This window comes from Podarcis melisellensis (genome assembly GCF_964234715.1).
Source record: "Podarcis melisellensis genome assembly, chromosome: 3".
Classification (NCBI taxonomy): domain Eukaryota; kingdom Metazoa; phylum Chordata; class Lepidosauria; order Squamata; family Lacertidae; genus Podarcis; species Podarcis melisellensis.
The window spans coordinates 91,472,096-91,491,650 of NC_138530.1; the positions used below are offsets into that span (position 1 = coordinate 91,472,096).

At 43.7% G+C, this 19,555-nt stretch overlaps 1 protein-coding gene and 1 long non-coding RNA gene across 2 annotated transcripts in view; one reads left to right on the forward strand and one right to left on the reverse strand.

Moving 5' to 3' along the window:
- LOC309367141 (craniofacial development protein 2-like) overlaps window positions 1–19,555 on the forward strand; it is a 476,702-nt gene that overhangs the window by 223,973 nt on the left and 233,174 nt on the right. The window lies entirely within an intron of this gene.
- On the reverse strand, window positions 4,967–6,557 carry LOC309366208. Its single transcript, XR_014166574.1, has 2 exons — window positions 6,154–6,557; window positions 4,967–5,785 (listed from the first exon to the last, which is right to left on the reverse strand). It is a non-coding gene; the product is annotated as an uncharacterized lncRNA (long non-coding RNA).

The window sequence follows — 19,555 nt, forward strand, 5'->3', positions numbered from 1 at the left end:
CTCCTAGTATGTTTCCAAGCACAATTCAAAGTGTTGGTGCTGAGCTTTAAAGCCTTAAACTGCCTTGGCCCAGTATACCTGAAGGAGCGTCTCTACCCCCATCATTCAGCCCTGACACTGAGGTCCAGCGCTGAGGACCTCACTGAGAGAAGTGAGGTTACAGGCAACCAGGCAGAGTGCCTTCTCGGTGATGGTGCCTGCCCTGTGGAGCGCCCTCCCATCTGATGTCAAGGAAATAAACAACTATCTGGCTTTTAGATACATCTGAAGGCAGCCCAGTTTAGGGAAGTTTTTAATGTTTGATGTCTTATTCTGTTTTTAATCTGTTGGGAGCCGCCCAGAGTGGCTGGGGAAATGCAGCCAGATGGGTGGGATATAAATAATAAATTATTATGTTGTTGTTGTTGTTGTTGGCAGGGCCAAAGGGAAAGGTAAGTGAAGCCAGATTCCATTAGACTTCCAAGGTATGACTGTACAATTAAAAAAATGGGTGGAATATGTTCTGGCCAGTATGGAGTGGAGGGGAAGAGCTTGGAAAGTAGAAAGGCAAGTAAGACTGCTGTGAAACTTTGCCAGATCTTTCAGCATATATCTAACAGCGCTGTGAACTTCTGCCTCACCTTTAAGCAAAGCTCAGCACGTTAAGCGCTTAACTGTGAAAACAGAACTTGTTCAATAATTCTCCCTCAAGAATAAATCTTAAAGCCATTTTTAATTAACATCTCCTTTGACTTTTGTTTGGGAGACGATACGGAGAATGTCAGCAAGTGCTTATGAAGATTAAATGGAATGAGACTTGAGCAAGTGCAAGGATAGCCTGCTTCTTGCTGCAAGCAATGTTATTAAGAGTAAGCGTGTGTCACAAACTATTTCGGAGATATGTCAAATTACTTACATTAGATGGAAAGATGAAGGGGGGGAGGGGACAGTCTTAGTCTGCTCTTTTCCCTATGCCAAGGCTTCAGAACACGCTTAAGTAGGAAATAAGGTATGTGAAAAATCCTGTTAACTCCGGCCCTGTTCAAACTAAAGATGGGAGAGAAATTGGATTTTGTTTGCATTTTAATGAAAAAGAATCTAATTCACACTCCTTGAACCAATCTGTGAGCCAAAACACAGTCACGCTTTGAAATTTTAATGTTTCCAAATTTTGCAATGCCGTTCTCCAATCCAGTTCTACAAAAATGCATATATTAGGGGGAAGTGTGCAGCAAAATGCATTTATTTGTGAAAATAGCATGCAGAAATGCAATATATGTATGGAAATTGCCTGCAAATTTACATATATTTATATAAGCAAGGCTTTTTTTCAGCCAGAACTTGCCAGAACTCAGTTCCAGCACCTCTCAGGTGGGTGCCATTATCATTCTAAGATAACGAGGGAGGTGTTCGTGATGAGTTCCGGCACCTCTTTTTCTAGAAAAATAGCACTGTACATAAGTCAAAACTGCATAAAAAAATGCATAAGAGAAAACATCCACTAAAAGGCTGGCAAATTACAAATTGCTGCAGAAATGTGGTGAGCTGAATTTAAAATGGGGAAAATGAAAAACAGAGCGCATGAAGTTGGCCGATATTTTTTTCATTGTTAGTGAATGTCACACTCATGATGGCACCTAAGTGAGCACCTTGATGTGTTGCTGCCAGGCAATGCTCACGTTCGTTCCATTTGTGAAGCCCATATGGGGGAGCTAAACATGAAATCTTTTCTCTGTGTGATTGCAAGTAGCTGTTTAAGTGCTAGAATAATAGCCTGTCTACTTTAGCATCCAGTTCTCACAGTGGCCAACCAGATTCTTCTGGAGAACCTGCAAGCAGGTTCTGCAATCTGCCAACCTGTGGTTTCCAGCAATTGGTACTGTGATGGCCTGTGAATCGGACTCGGATGCTGAACCTGAGGGATCCCAGCCTGCACAGGATTCCCCGCCCCCAGTACCAGCTGAGCCGGGGTGGGGCTTGAGCCTGAAGGGTCCTCACCTGTGCTGGATCCTCCTTGCAGGCATCAGCTGAGTCTGCTCTGGCTCCTGAGGTGATGGAGGACCCATTGCCTGCAGGTGCTCCACTCTCAGCCCTGTCAGAGGAAGCTGAGGTTGCCTCTGGGTCTGGTAACCCTCCAGCCTCTCCTGAGCTGCAGAGGCTCAGGGCAGAGAGGTGGAGGGAACTAAGTTCCCGCAGGAGGAGTGCTCGCCTCCAGGCCAAGAGAGGCGAGTTACCAGAGGATCGGGGCTGCCCTATGCCTCGGGGCAGATAAAAGCCACCCAGCCCCAGTCCCAAGTTGTGGGATCAACATTGTTGGTTGCTAGTTCCTGCCTGCACCCTGTCCTGCTTTCCTGCCTGAGCTCCTGACCTGCCCTGGCTCCCTGCTTGCAAGCCTGTTCCTGACTTCACCTGACTCCCTGCCCTACACCCAGCTTCAGCTACTACGGGCTGCCTCCACGTTGCACCTTTGACCATGGACCGGATTTGGACCTTGCCTCTCAGGTAACCCATGAGACCAGCACAGGTACGGAGAAGCATTACTGCCTCCCACAGTGGAAGCAGAGCATAGTTATCATGACAAGTAGCCATCAAAGGTCTTCTTCTCCATGAATTTGTCCGTTCTCCTCTTAAAGCCACACAAGTTGGTGGCCACCAACTCAGATCTAAACTATACTAACCTTGTATGGTCCCAATAGGGACCTTTACATTGGTATGTATCAATCACTTAAAATATAAATTATAAAATGGGAATATATATACAAGGCTCTGTCTAACTAGGAAGGGCAGGGACCAAGTGATTAGTGAGAAAAGTCTGCTCAGACTGAATGAGGATGGCCCAATAAAAATATAAAAGGAATCAGCACGAAATTTGATTGCAACGTGATGGTTGGGTAGATTAACAAAGAGAAGTTAAAACATAATGAATTCTGAGATGCAGGAACTTTGTTTGGAAAGTGTATTAAATTTTGCCTGCTCCATCCAAGCGTAAACAGATCTGAGGGTCTTGACCTCCTTCATTTTCTTTTATGGCTGGCATAAAACTCTGGCGTGTGTGAGCAATTAGGGCTGTACAGGAAGGAAAATAATATTAACCCCCCCCCCCCCAAAAAATGTGGGAGGACAGGTTCTCTTAAGAACAAGCACTCAACAGTGAGATGGTCACAAAAAAAGCAATTGCTGATTGATCTGGAAGCTATGTTTTCAACCAGGTGACAAAGAAGTTGAGATAAATCCCAACTCCAGTGCTGATCTTCAGATATCTCCAATCTCTCATTCTCTCCCTTGTGGAAGCCTCTTGAAAAATACAGTGGTACCTCAGGTTAAGTACTTAATTCATTCCGGAGATCCGTTCTTAACCTGAAACTTTTCTTAACCTGAAGCACCACTTTAGCTAATGGGGCCTCCTGCTGCCGCCGCGCCGCCGAAGCATGATTCATGTTCTCATCCTGAAGCAAAGTTCTTAACCCAAGGTACTATTTCTAGGTTAGCAGAGTGTGTAACCTGAAGCGTATGTAACCTGAAGCGTATGTAACCCGAGGTACCACTGTACAGGAAGTCCCAGCCTTTGATTGTGTCTGTTATTGGTATGAGGCAGTGGTGGAAAACCTCCAGCACATAGCTCTTTTCCTTAAACATCAGGGCCATCAGCTGCTCTTGAACACTTTGCACTTGATGCGACCTTTAAGTATGCAGGCGTATGAGATACATACATGTATACCTGCGTTAACTAGTTTGCACGTAACTAGCATACATAGCACCAGCAGTTATGTATAAGCACTGTGCAGGAATAAAAGACCACCCCACCCCCGCCCAGGTTAAAAAATTTCTTCTGGGCCTACACATCCCTAGCTCTGCCCCTTTAACACTGGGCCACGTTCCAAGGCCCAACTCACACATTAGATTTTTGACATAGCTGGTGACCTTGTGCCGTGGCTAGGTCTCATTTCTTGTGTCTCGGGCTTTGGGATGCTGCAGACCTGCAAATCCCAATCACGAACAGTGAGGAAGTCAATTTTTTTGACTAGAAGACATGGTTGTCACTGGCTCTTTCAGGAAAGCATGCCACACTGGTAATGTCTGAATGGTAAAATCACATGAAATAAAGAGTGGAGAGTTACTCTAGGAGTACTAGCAGCTCCTAGAAAGGTGTGTTGACATGGAAACTTCCTGTCTGGTCAACTAACCCACATTACAGATGTATTGTGGATGCAGGTGTGAAAAAGTGGAATCTCCACTGCATCAGGAGCGTATATATTGGGCCTTAATACAATGGCAAGTCGTGATTCATTCATACAACCATTTGTCAACATATGCAAACATAGGCTTAAATGTTCAACCCAGAATAAATCCCTATCAATGTCTTTAAATTAGGCTTTAAATTCTACCTTATCAAGGAGCGTTGGGGGGCCTGGCTGAGAAAGGAGTAAATCACCTTCATTGGAAGGAAGCTGGAACTGCAGAAATCGATAGAAAATTGCAATTTACAGTTTAATTAACCGAACTATATGCTAATTTGTACTAACTGGTATGGTTGAACCAGAACAATAAGCTACCACCACATATTTCCCATATGAAACTGTTCTGCTGAATAAGACATGTTATTTATTGGACATACCAGTAATCGGATGTAAAAAAAAAAACCTTATATGAAATTTATTAGTGCAAATATATATTTTTTTAAAAAATACATGATAAAAATAAAAGTAAAAGAAAATAAACACTCTCACTTCTTTAATCTGTTCTCTGTGTGGGTCAACCAAGTATAAAAATAAACTCGTATCGTCCAACATTTTCATACTCAAAACTGGGTCACATGTCTTCCAGGACAAGCTCTCTGCAAGTCACATGATCCACGCTTTGCTATCACCCTGAAAAAAAATGCTTTTGCAGGGTGAGATCTCACAAGGCACCCAAAAACACGTGTTGGGGTGTGTCACACGAGATCACAGCCCCGTGAGAGCACGACATCCAAAAAATACTGCCATCATTTCGGGACGCATCTTCAAATCATAGCCTAGCATTGCCATCATGTTTTTCTCAGTAATGAAATTTAATATACACTTTTTTTAGGCACTCTCTTCTTGGAGGGAGAAAGGCAGCATTTTTAAAATGTATTTTTAGTAAATTAGTTTCATAACATCACTTCTGTTGGAAACCTGATTGTGTGATAAATGACAATTTGATGGCATTGCTTATCCGCTAGCTATTTTAAAAGCTCTATCATTATACACAATAGGGACTTAGACTTCAATATTTCAAGCAAACTCTTCTTTTCTTTTCTTTTCTTTTCTTTTCAACCTCCCAATAAAAATGAAACTCCACGAACCTCAATACAGAGTGACAGTTGGGGAAAAAAAATCTTCTATCAATTTGAACAACTTCATTCCTGAAATCAAGTGACAGCGTGTCAGATCCAGGGTATTTCAGATTCATCAGAGCAGGAAACTGAAAACCAACATATTGAGACAAAGTTTTGAAATTGCATATATGGGGAAAAACATTTTTTTTGTTTGTTTGAATACTTTAGCACATTCAAGCAACAAAGCATCAAGGAGCAAAGTCTATCCTGATTATGTTGAATGATCAAGGTCTACATCTTCACCATGCACATCACTTGGTAAGTTGCTCTCAAGTCAATGGGTCCCACAAGCTCATACATATTCAGAACTGTAGCAGCATGTAGAATTATTATCTTGGCCCCATAATATTCCTCCAGGCTAAATGATTCTAAGCTGAGTGATTTGTCAGCCCCTGCAGCATTCACTTCTTTTATTCAGCACGTCTGGATAACAGCATTTGATCAAATCTACTTTTTCTTGCTAGGGACACGGGTGGCGCTGTGGGTTAAACCACAGAGCCTAGGACTTGCCATCAGAAGGTTGGTAGTTCAAATCCCCACGACGGGGTGAGCCCCCATTGCTCAGTCCCTGCTCCTGCCAACCTAGCAGTTCAAAAGCACGTCAAAGTGCAAGTAGATAAATAGGTACCGCTCCGGCGGGAAGGTAAGCGGCGTTTCCATGCGCTGCTCTGGTTCGCCAGAAGTGTCTTAGTCATGCTGGCCACATGGCCCGGAAGCTGTATGCCGGCTCCCTTGGCCAATAAAGCGAGATGAGCGCCGCAGCCCCAGAGTCGGTCACGACTGGACCTAATGTTCAGGGGTCCCTTTACCTTTACTTACTTTTTCTTGCTACCCATTTGGAAAATCATTGCTAAGAATTTTTGTGCAGCAAAGATATACTGCAGCAAAGAGTTAACATATGGAGAGGCTGATTTAAGTATTTCATGTTAGAATGGTAGGTATCAGAACTGATGGGCAATGCAATATTACCTTATGGACCCTGGAGAATAAAACTTATATCCACTGGAGATCACCTGGAGATCACCTGGGTTAATGCCAATGAGTGGTGCCTAGTAGGTAACAGAAGGGTACGACAGAAATCTTAATATAAATAGAAGGATTGGCAGCTGATTCAGCACAGAGAAAGGCCTTCTTTGCACAATACATACTGCTGCATGCCACCCCAATCTTTGAGGGATGCAAGTTTCCTGGGGTTGCTCAGTTCTGGAATAAGGCATTCACCAAGATCTCTCTAATAACTAAAGAAATTATTGTTCTATCTTTTCACCTAACACTGTTGAGCCTGTATATGGAAACAGAAAAGGATTCAAAAGAACTAATTTATTATCTCTTAACAGCAGCAGGGGACAGGGGTGCTGCTGTGGTCTAAACCACTGAGCCTAGGGCTTGCCGATCGAAAGGTTGGTGGTTCAAATCCCTGCGACCGGGTGAGCTCCCGTTGCTCGGTCCCAGCTCCTGCCCACCTAGCAGTTCGAAAGCACAAAGTGCAAGTAGATAAATAGGTACCGCTCCGGCGGGAAGGTAAATGGCGTTTCCGTGCGCTGCTCTGGCCTCATGACCCTGAAAACTATCTGTGGACAAACATGAGCTCCCTCAGCCAGTAAAGCGAGATGAGCGCCGCAACCCCAGAATTGTTCGCGACTGGACTTAACTGTCAAGGGTCCCTTTGCCTTTAACAGCAGCTTGGGGTTACATTGCCAAATTCTCAAAGACTTTCCATCTTTGTAATTTGGACTGCTAATACTCTAGGGTTTGGCAATTTGCCCTCCTTGAAAAGATATGTTTAAAAGTATCTAAAGGGCAGAGCTTGAATAACTGTTTGTTTGTTTGTTTGTTTGTTTGTTTGTTTGTTTGTATGTATGTATGTGACATTGTCTTCTTTCATATATGAATATTGAGGCACATGTTCACTCAGCGTCATCAGTATATGCAAATGTCTGGCTCATCTAAGGCTTTATAGAACTTTTATTTTCTATAATGGTAGAACTCACAGGTAGAAAATTAATTTCATTTATACACGTGCTTGTTATTTCAGAATTACTGTATGTCTCAATACTTTATTACTCTTTTGGAGCAGAGATACACTTTCATCGTTCTAGGCTGTGGTGGTTTTTTTTGGTTTACATTTTTGATTCTTTCTTTTTCTTATGTTAGCACTTCTTAACTAAGCAATAAAAAAGAGAGATATAATGAAAAGAACAGCAGATTCAGGGCTCTGAAACAGACAAATTGAAATGGTGTGGTTAAGTCCAAGCCTTAGGTACTGGTTCCTAAGATTACAGTTAGCAGGCCTACAGCTGAGTCAGAAAATACAGGCTATCCCTGCAACATCTTGGACAATTGGCAGAGCTTTTCAGCGTGGGCCACATAGTCAAGATGGAAGTCCTGCACCGTGAATATTCCCACTCTCCAATTAAAGATCCATTGTCTTTTTCTGCAGGTGCTGGCTTTTTCTAGGCGCTAGGGTTTCAAAGTGTAGGAATTGTTTTTGTGAACGCTCCAGGCTCTCCTGTGAGGAATCTGTGATCCAGTCATTGGAATCTTGGTGACAGAAGTGTTTCCTCAGGATTGGGGAATAAGGTGCTGACTCTGGTGCCAGTGGATTCACATCAGAAGTACCAGGACGTAGATCTGTCTTCTCAGAGCTTCTGTTGTAGGAGGAGCCTGAAATCAAAGTGTGACAAGAGAATGAAGTGGTCTGGGATTCTGAAATCCCACAGCCACCCCCTCTCCACATGCCCCCAAATGACTCACTCACCATTATTCCTGCCAAAGTACCACTAGTGGGAACTCTATACTTGATGGGCATACCACACTGGTGGTGTTCCACCTCCTCCAATGGTGGAGTAGCCTTCAAACATATCTTAGCTGGCTAGTGGCTAGCTGTAGGGTTGATCTTATACAAAACTAAGAAGGGAAGGCTTCAAAATAGTTGTGTTGTCTTGCAGTGTTCAGCTGGTAGGTTTTATGTTGGCAGGCTACGCCACCCGAGACAGTGGATTTCATCGCTTCCCTCCACACCCCAGCTGACAAAATTAAATAAAAATATTTATTTGGCCCCATGCAGAACAGGAATCTACAAATATGTTTGTGCATAAGGATTTTTTTAAAAAAATAATAATAATAATGTTTCAAAACTGTGAAAGGGAGTTCAACTTAACATTTTCCAGTTGCATGTTTTTAAAGATTTATGAAGATATGCTGCAACTGAGACCAGTTTCGCTGTGATAAAACTGAAGGTGACAGTGTATTCAAGTAACTCTTTGCTCCATGTGTATTAGAAATATTTTATACACCCAACTGTAGATGTACTTACAATTCTCATTATATCTGCATGGCTTGTCATAGGCTATTTTCTCAACAGTCTAATGGCAAAAGACAACCTGATAGCATTACATTATGTAATAAAAGAGAACCTGGTGATAAAACTCTCTGGAAAGCATTTTATCTGCACTAGTTACTAGGTTTCATTCACACACACACACACACACAAAACCTGCATATCTTTCATTCCCTGCCTTCCTTTTAACAAATATAGAAGCATATAATGCTTTTCTGGATCTACTGCATTAAAACAAAGAAGTGAGTATGAGCCAATTTAAACTTACAAGCACCTTCCATTAATCTTTAAGGTGCCCATTTTCACTTCCACTATTTTACAATTACTAGGGTGAAACATTAATTTTACATTTACGTACCTCTTCAAATGCTACCTACATTTTGCTGTCTGATAATAAACTGATTTAAAGCAACATTGAGAATTTGAGATGGATGCTCCAGCACAGCAGAGATAGGATTTAGTGGAAGCCACACTACAGGAAGAGAGGAGAGCTTGAGATATGCCCAAGACATAAATAAAAAAATTCAAATGCTATGCTGGTCGTATACTCCACTGGCAAATAAATGTATGCTGGCTTGCTGGTGAAATGGGAAAGTCTCGTGGATGGCAACAGATGTCACTTTACACCAGTGTTTCCCAAACGTTTTTGGGCAACGGCACACCTGTTTACTGAAAAAAAATCTCGCGGCACACCACCATTAAAGCCCCGCCCCGTGACGTCAGCGCGCAGCGTCACGCCGGGAGGGACGCACAAAAGTGAAAGTTTTTTCCCTCCCCCTTGCTGGGGAACCTCCAAGCTTTGGGGGTGGGAGGAGGCAGCAGAGCGAGGGACTGAGGGACGGCGGCAACTGAGGCGGCGGCGGCTGAGGCAGAGCTGGGAAGGGGGTTTCCAGGGGACACGGCAGCTCCTCGAAAGGCTTCTCTCAGCTGCGCTCAATCCGCCTCGGAGAGGATTTCCCCTCCGGTCCCATGCGTTCGTTTGGGGCATCGCTCCGGCTGCTCCCTCTCCCGCCACGCAGGAGCGATGCCTCTCTCTGGCTCTCCCTCCGCGCAGGCTGAGGGAGGGAGGGAGGGGCGCGTGTGACCCGTCTCTGCTGGGAGACCAAACCCAGCGAGGCAGAGTCGCGCGGAGGCGCCCAGGCAGCGCTGCCGGCTGCGAGGAGGAGCGCCAGGCAGCAGCAGGAGGCGCGGCCTCTCCTCGCCGCCGCCGCCCCGCCTCTCGCCGCCCGACTCGCCCGCCTCCCTCCAGGCATCTCGCGGCACACGAGGCAACGTCTCACGGCACACTCGTGTGCCGCGGAACACCGGTTGGGAAACACTGCTTTACACCAAATCCTACATTCCTTCAATCTATAGCAGAGCATTTCACCAGACCCAGTAAAGAATGGGAAGGAGAAAATATCCACCCTGGTGTTGACTATTACCCTACCTACATCACCATGTAATGGGCAACCATGGCTGCACAGACATTATTGGTCCACAGAGATGGAAAGGAGATAAAGATGGTGGTGTGGTTGCTCAAGAGCGAACAGGCAAGACTCCGACCTGTCTTTTCCAGGCTTTATTATTAGTGCAAACTATTTACAGTGAAGAGCGCTGCAAGTTCATGTCAGGCTCAGTCGCTGGCAGAATCTGGGAGTAGTCAGTCCTTGTATCTCCCCCAGCATAACAGTCGCGTGACCCCCAACCTTCTCCTCCCCTCCCTGTGCCAAAACCTGCTGCGCAGAATGGGCTCTGGCAATGGGGTACTTCCCTCCTCTCCGGTTTGCTCAGGCTCGGTGTTGAGGCTCTCCCAAGCATCCCCTGGTCCCACCACCTCCTCTTAACTGGAGGTGAGGCTTTCCTCCTCACCAGAGGAGGAACTGCTCTGCAAGATCTTCGGAGGTTCCCTATAACACAACTGCCCTTCCACCTCTTGCCTCTGAGCTGATGGCAGTTCCCTGACAAGTCCCTACCAGAGAAGAATGTCAGATCGAGTTGATGGACTATGCCAAAATGGCTAAAATGACCGCAAGAGTCAGAAATCAGGAAGATCAAAATTTTAATAAGGAATGGGGAAATCTATAACCTATCTTAAAAACCATTGTAAACAGTTAAAATTGTTAGTAGGATTGGAATATCACTTGTAGCTTAATGGTCAATTTTGGACACAAAGGAGATGTAAAAGATTTGGATTATCGTAAAAGATGCAGGAGGAAATGATTCACAATAGGACCCACAAAAGGGAGGAGGGAAGTCCAAGAGATTCCTTGGAATCTTGTTTTTATGTTGCCTGTTTGATATGTATTGTAAAGTTTTAATCTGAAAAACCAAATAAATTTATTTTTAAAAAAGAAAAAAAAAGAATGGGAAGGAGAAAAATATCCTCCCTGGTGTTGATCACCCTGGTGTTGCAATTGACTTCCAACAAGCACACAGAGCACAAACAAGACTGAGTGTATATGTGGGAGGGAGGGGGGCTCGTTTAATTTCAATGCACACAGGGGGTGTAGTGACAATAAAGGTTTATTTACCTGCATCACCATGACACAGTGTAGTAGCACCCAATCACAGCACACCTTTACCAGCTTCTAAACACTGCCTATGAAGACTTAGGGTGCTTCCAGATGGGAAATTTATGCTGTGAATGGGTTGCTGAGATATCACAGAGTCATTGGTACGGACTTTTTAAAGTAATCAGTTTTCCACCTTGAAAGGGTATATCCAGTTATGGTGGGGAATACAGGGTGGCATTTTGATGATAACGATGCCATGTCAACTCTTCAGAAAAAAACTTGTATGCAAGAGGAGTACTAATCACACAAGAAACACTTGTTTACAAGCACTTATAACTCAGGAAGCAGTGGCACAGAGCAATATCTCTTTGGTGCCACATTGTCCACATGTGGAGGGAGTGGGAAATGGCTGCGGGGAAACGAGGACTTTGCACAAAACAGGCTGGCCTCACAATTACTTCTTTTTCCTTTAAAAGCATGGAGGAGGAAATTGTAAAATGTGGTTCTCTTATTAATTGCATAAAAGGGCCTGAAAGAGCTAGAACCTTTTGCTTCAGATCCAGGCGGTTTTCCGGGGAGAACCTAGCACCAGACAACTACCAGTCTTCTAGCACCAGTCAGCTTCTGTCTTCTAGTCAACTGATGGAGCCATGTCACCCTTTGTCCACCCCTCACTGGGTGTTTGACCTCTCCTTGGCCAGTAGTACTTTTGCACAGTTCCCAGGGCCAGCCCTACAGTTAGGTAAAGTGAAGTGACTGCCTCAGGTGGCAGCTGCCTGGGATGCAGGAAGTGGCAGCAAAGTTTGGATGGCAGAGCTTGGTGTGTGCTGTTCTTAGGCATGGTGGAGGGTGCTATTGCATCACCAGCCCTAAAGCAAAAATCAACCACCAGTTGGAGGGACTTCTTTAAACGGAATGAGGTAGAGCCATCTGCTTCATTGCCTCAGGCAGAAAAAAAATTAGGTGTCTGGCCTTGACAGCTCCTCTTTATTTCAGTGTGAATTGTGTCCTATGTACCTTTTTAAAATTTATGTCCTTCCTTTCCACTAGTATGCTCAAAGCTGGATATAGTTACTATATGGAAGAGTCAATGCACCCATTTTTCTTCTCTATCTTCGTTGACCAGTTTTAGTTCACCCATCAAAGCTCTGTCTACTGCAGCATCAGAAGGAAAAAATGTCTTCACATAGGTTTATTTCCTTTCTTGGTAGCTCTTCAGCAAGTATTTTAGTCAGGGGGGAAGCAATGAAGGGAGAATTTACCTCAAGCAAGGCCAAACAACTCATTCTAATCTCATTTTCTCAGTTGGCTAATGCTGTCTTTAAGCTGATCAAATGTAGGTAAACACAGTGGCAACGAATGCAGGATGGCACAAATATGAATGCGGCGTAAAATCAATATGCCCCCATGCTACAATTCACTACCCTTTAATTACAAGATTAACAAAAGTGCATCGCCTCAGCAGAAGCACACACACTCCAGCCCAGAAGGAGCGCAGAGGCACTTCCTGAGCTCTGCATTACCCAATTCAGTGGCATACTGAAAACACAGCCAGCATCTTGAGAAGACATATTCATGCTAATGCTGACTCTTCAAAGCCTTTGGGAAGCTGGTTGGTTCCCAAATGGCTTTCGGGAATTCACAGCTTACAGGCTTGCAGACTTGTGGCATGACAGTAATATCTTAAGACTGAGACACAAATGACAAATACGCTGATGGGCCCACAGAGCTAAAAACCCAGATACAGAAATAACACCAGGACTCAAAAAGAGAGAGAACTTGCTCCCTAAGGTTCCTTCCCTGGTTCCTTCACTGACAGCATAAGGCTCCTTCAACTTGTCTCTCTTTGCTCTGCCCTCATCATTTCTCGGCATGTTCTAGGAGACTAGGGGAGGAGGGGAGCTGGTCACAGCAGGAGGGGGAGATTCCCTGGCTTTTCAGCAGCCTGTCTCCTCTCTGCCTCTTGACCCTCCTCTGCTACTGCCTCTGATTCTGGACTGTTCTCTGCCATAGCCTCTTGCTGCTCACTAAATCCTGTTGCCTCTTTAGCTTTCGACACCTCCTCCTCCCAGTCCGCTCCCTCTTCTCTCTTTGACAACTCATTGTTGTCCCACCACCAACCCCCTGGCTCTCAGTCTTCTTTCTCTGAGGTTCCCTTGGGGGTTCCCCAGCTCATGCCTCCCACCACTCATCTGCATCCAGCCCGTCCATGACACAAATTCACTTACATCTGCAATCAATAAAATTGTGGCCTTTTTTTATCCCAGAACATCGTGGTCAGGAAAGTGATGTTTTTCCTGTGTTTCTTTAATCATATATGCAAGATACCAGGCAGTGGGCTCACTGCGCCTGAGCACGCAAATATAAATGCCAGAGATAAAATCAAATGCACAGTCTGAAGAAACTACTCTAATAACGGGCAAAATCTTGTTAGATTAAAAAACTGGAAAGAAAATAACTAATGTTGCTTTTATTATTTAAGGTTTTGTTTTTTTCTATAACTAACTGAAGAATTGTTTCGGGAATTAGGAAACACTTATTCTTTTTAAAAACTTCTTTACATACCATTATGATTATTAAATATCTGAAGCGGAGCAGAAAGAATGCAAATGGTAAATTGCTGGTGTGTAGTAATTGATTTCTTTATTAATAAAAAGAGATTTAATGCTCTGTGGGATGCTTTGATTTAATTCTTCACAAGCAGCTTAAAAGGAGGCATCATATAAAAAAAAGAAGGGGGGTTGTACTGGAAAATCTGTTTTTCTTACTTATCACAGCTTTATTTGCATGGATTTGCATTGCTGAATGCTTGCATCCACCTATTCTCTGTGGGATTATTTTCCTTGGCAGCTCGTTTCAAAAACTGGGCCCATAACATTTGCAAAACTAACTGTTTTCTGTACTATGGCAGTGCAATAATGTATTCTCACATGTTACCTTGAGAGAACCTTTTCCACATTGACTTGTCTACGAAGGAGTTCCTGTGTCCAGGCCACAGTACCATGGCACGTTGAAGAAGGTTCTGGAAGATGTGTGCTTACTGAACAGGGGATGCTAGTCAGGCCTGTTGGACTTTTTCTCACACTGAATAAACATACCCTATTCCCCTCTGTGGCTATTCCTGGGGAGTACTGGAAGCACTGGACAAAGCTGTCTCCTTGAAGAACACCTGATGAGCTTCTGAGAAGCCCAAGGATTTGGAACCAGCAGAATACAGGTGATATATGGGAAAGATTGTGGGGACAGCTCTAGGTGACCTATTTATTGAGCATGCCTGCTTGCACAAAGCTTAAATCCAGCCTTTATTGAGCATTTGTTCTGATTTGTTTGCAAGGTGTTCATACATCTTCTTAGTCATTTGTTCACCCCAGGACAACAGAGTACCTTCATTCACTCTAATTGTGCAAACCTAAAGTTCTGACATGTCAATCCACCCCTCTGGCAAAATTATGATGGCCTGGAGGTACTCTGAATCCACTTATCGTGAAAAGGCCCACCATGGTTTTGAAACTGGTGCCCTATTTCTTTTAGGATGTTCACCTGTAATGCTTTTCTCAATTGAAATGGGTTTGCTCTTAAACTGTTGATTCCCAAGCATAAATGATCTTGTGTTTGAATTACGATAGGGAGCCCCACTTCTGATTTCCCCATATTTTATCCAGATTAGGTTTGCCTCCTCTCGACCCTGCAGGATTCCAAAAACACTATGTAATTGGGACAACACCCACCTCTTCCCACTCCCTGATGTGAGCACAGAAATTGTCTTTCAGAAATGGCAAAGACTCACAGCTGACTGAGATGTCCTCAGTACTGTGATGGCAGTATGCATAGACAGTCATTTGCCCCCATGTGTTTTTGAGGCTTGGGAAACAGGGCTGGATTAACCATCAAACAAAATAAGCAGGTGCTTAGGGCATCAAGGGAAGGGTGCGCCACAGAAATGGCTTGATTTTTAACATTAATGGTCACAAATTGCTCAGCTGAGCATTGATTTTCTCAGTTGAAGTGTGCAACAGAACAACTGTGCAACAAGGCAGGCTGGATGCCTTTACCTCTACTAAGTATAGAAGCAGATGTGTTGCATAGATTAGTTATGAGGATCTGATCAAAGACTTTGCAAGTAGAAAAAGTAGGAGCAATTTTTTCAAATATAAATAAAGTGGAAGTATGCAAAAATAAACATTATTTTTCATCTTGTACTGTGGGTTTTGTTTCATTTTGAAAAATAAAATTTTATGGTTTATTGTTTATATTTTAAATTAGATATGTATGGGGACACCAAGGTGCTTAGGGTCTTCTTAAGGTCTTAATCCAGCACTGTTGGGGAACCTAAGAATCTAAAAAGAGCCCTGGTGGATCAGATTTGTAGCCCACCTAATTCAGCAGGTAGAACATCAGGATTAGCAGCCATCAATAGCTTTTCCCTCCACAAATTTCTGTAATCCTCTTCTAAAGCAATCCAAGTTGGGGACAGATGTGGGTGCTAATTCTTTCCACCTGGTGCCTTCATTGTGGCCACCAATCCCGTACAAACCAAGGTGGTGATAACTGGCCACTTTTACAAGCTTGGGAAGCCAGGGAAGAACTGTTTCAGCTCAGTTCATTAGGACGGCTGCTGCGATATCTCCAGCACTCATCAATAGCACTATGGTCTTTCAATGGCACTTGCTACTTTGCTTAAACAGATATTGACTAATTGTAGAAAAAGAAGAAAAGACAACTGTCAACAACTGCTTGGGGGAAATTGTGAATTGTGATGTTTGTTGCTTGCCGTCAGAGCCAGGTTCACTTCAGGATTCAATGAGGCCCTTCAGTGTTGTTATTTACTACCTTACACTAGTTTTAGAGCTGAGCTAAAGCAATTTAAGAAGGCCAACATAAGGCAAGAGTTCTTTTGGTATAGCAGTAGCAAACTGTGGAGGAGAAGTTGCATAGGGCATCATTTCATCAAACAGTTGTGTTGTTTGTGTGTGTTGCCCCATTCACTTAGCATATAGTAGAAATGGGAGTCAGATGGAAGTGCTTTGGTGAACTAGGCTCATAATGTATGAAGATTAAGAGCAGGTCTGTACCATTTGTTGTGACCCACCAAGGCTAGCACAGAATGCAGTACATACGTTGAAAGCTAGAGGTGATCACCAAGTGCATCACCCCTGTTTTTGCAGCACCAGGCATGCCGCAAATGCAGTTGGCTTTTTTGAGCCTTTGGTAGGCTGTGATTGGCTTGATGAACCACAGAAGAAATGCACCCATGTAGATTATTCTAGACTCCTCATCAGTTGATTGTAGGATACTTTTGAATTGCCTGTCTGGGTGGGGGATACTCTTTGTCTGTGCTTCTGTTTCTGCCTGAGGTGTCTGTTCCAGAAAGTGCTGCAGGACTGCTGTAATCTGGCACTATGCTGTGGTATTCCACAAAACTCTGTTCCTTCTTTTTATTAGGCATCACACTACTGGCACTCAGTTTGGGCTGGGGCTCAAGTAGAAAGACTGGAGGATGACATTTAAAGCATCATGTGGGTGTTTGTGTGTGTGTGTGTGTGTGTGTGTGTGTGTGTGTGTGTGTGTGTGTTACTCAGCAGCTCATCTGCAGCCTTTCTTGTTTTCACTTTCCTCCTTGTTTTCTTTATGCTAGCACCCTGGTGCATCTGCAAAATGTAGGATATCCAGAAATGAAAATGAATCGATAACTTGTACATTTTCACTTGCAGAGTATCAGATGACAGGTTTTACTTACAAGGTAGGGTTTTCAAAGACGATTGCAATTACAGGTGGGAAATGCACAGATAAACCTAATGGTCTCTTTGTCAAGATTGTCTAGACTTTCCCCTTTATCCTATTTACTAACATCCCAGCTGCAATTGAGGGTCAATAATATGATATACCATCCCTATATAATGGTTCGGGATTTTTTTAAAAAAACAACAACAACTGAAAACAGTGGGATGACACAAGGTTTTTAAAAAATGAAAAGATGAAATGTTCCATACAATAGCAGGTGTTGTCATGAAGCATAAATAGCATTCTTGGTATTTGCTACTAGAAGGAGGAGAAGAAAAGAATGGGAGATGCTATACCTCAGACACAGAGATCACTTTGCCTATAGAAGGTTCCAGGTCCAATCCCTGGGATGGGAATGCGCCCTGTCTTAAACCTTGGAGAGAGACAGCCAATTAGAGTAGACATGTTGAGTACAGTGATTTAATTTACTGAAATTTGTTGTTGTTGTTGTTTAGTCGTGTCCGACTCTTCGTGACCCCCTGGACCAGAGCACGCCAGGCACTTCTGTCTTCCACTGCCTCCCGCAGTTTGGTCAGACTCATGTTTGTAGCTTCGAAGACACTATCCAACCATCTTGTCCTCTGTCGTCCCCTTCTCCTTGTGCCCTCCATTTTTCCCAACATCAGGGTCTTTTCCAGGGAGTCTTCTCTTCTCATGAGGTGGCCAAAGTATTGGAGCCTCAGCTTCACGATCTGTCCTTCCAGTGAGCACTCAGGGCTGATTTCCTTAAGAATGGATCGGTTTGTTCTTCTTGCAGTCCATGGGACTCTCAAGAGTCTCCTCCAGCACCATAATTCAAAAGCATCAATTCTTTGGCGATCTGCCTTCTTTATGGTCCAGCTCTCACTTCCATACATCACTAATGGGAAAACCATGGCTTTTACTATACGGACCTTTGTTGGCAAGGTGATGTCCCTACTTTTTAAGATGCTGTCTAGGTTTGTCATTGCTTTCCTCCCAAGAAGCAGGCGTCTCTTAATTTCGTGGCTGCTGTCACCATCTGCAGTGATGATGGAGCCCAAGAAAGTAAAATCTCTCACTGCCTCCATTTCTTCTCCTTCTATTTGCCAGGAGGTGATGGGACCAGTTGCCATGATCTTCGTTTTTTTGATGTTGAGCTTCAGACCATATTTTGCGCTCTCCTCTTTCACCCTCAATAAAAGGTTCTTTAATTCCTCCTCACTTTCTGCCATCAAGGTTGTGTCATCTGCATATCTGAGGTTGTTGATATTTCTTCTGGCAATCTTAATTCCGGCTTCGGACTCATCCAGCCCAGCCTTTCGCATGATGAATTCTGCATATAAGTTAAATAACCAGGGAGACAATATACAGCCTTGTCGTACTCCTTTCCCAATTTTGAACCAATCAGTTGTTCCATATCCAGTTCTAACTGTAGCTTCTTGTCCCACATAGAGATTTCTCAGGAGACAGATGAGGTGATCAGGCACTCCCATTTCTTTAAGAGCTTGCCATAATTTGCTGTGGTCAACACAGTCAAAGGCTTTTGCATAGTCAATGAAGCAGAAGTAGATGTCTTTCTGGAACTCTCTAGCTTTCTCCATAATCCAGCGCATGTTTGCAATTTGGTCTCTGGTTCCTCTGCCTCTTCTAAATCCAGCTTGCACTTCTGGGAGTTCTCGGTCCACATACTGCTTGAGCCTTCCTTGTAGAATTTTAAACATAACTTTGCTGGCGTGTGAAATGAGTGAAATTGTGCGGTAGTTAGAGCATTCTTTGGCACTGCCCTTCTTTGGGATTGGGATGTAGACTGATCTTCTCCAATCCTCTGGCCACTGCTGAGTTTTCCAAACTTGCTGGCATATTGAGTGTAGCACCTTAACAGCATGTCTCTCCAGGATGTCTGGCTCAAGGTCAGCAACCCCACTACCTGGGGTTTGCGAGACATCCATATCTTTCTGGTATAATTCCTCTGTGTATTCTTGCCACCTCTTCTTGATGTCTTCTGCTTCTGTTAGGTCCTTACCACTTTTGTCCTTTATTATGGTAATCTTTGAACAAAATGTTCCTTTCATATCTCCAATTTTCTTGAACAGATCTCTGGTTCTTCCCATTCTATTGCTTTCCTCTATTTCTTTGCATTGCACGTTTAAGAAGGCCTTCTTATCACACCTTGCTATTTTTTGGAAATTTGCATTCAATTTCCTGTATCTTTCTCTATCTCCCTCACATTTTGCTTGCCTTCTCTCCCCCGCTATTTGTAAGGCCTCATTGGACAGCCACTTTGCTGTCTTGCATTTCCTTTTCATTGGGATGGTTTTCGTTGCTGCCTCCTGTATAATGTTGCGAGCCTCCATCCATAGTTCTTCAGGCACTCTGTCCAGCAAATCTAAATCCTTAAACCTGTTCCTCACTTCCACTGTGTATTCATAAGGGATTTGATTTAGATCGTATCTTACCGGCCCAGTGGTTTTTCCTACTTTCTTCAGTTTAAGCTTGAATTTTGCTATAAGAAGCTGATTATCTGAGCCACAGTCAGCTCCAGGTCTTGTTTTTGTTGACTGTATCGAGCTTCTCCATCTTTGGCTGCAGAGAATATAATCAATCTGATTTCGATGCTGCCCATCTGGTGATGTCCATGTG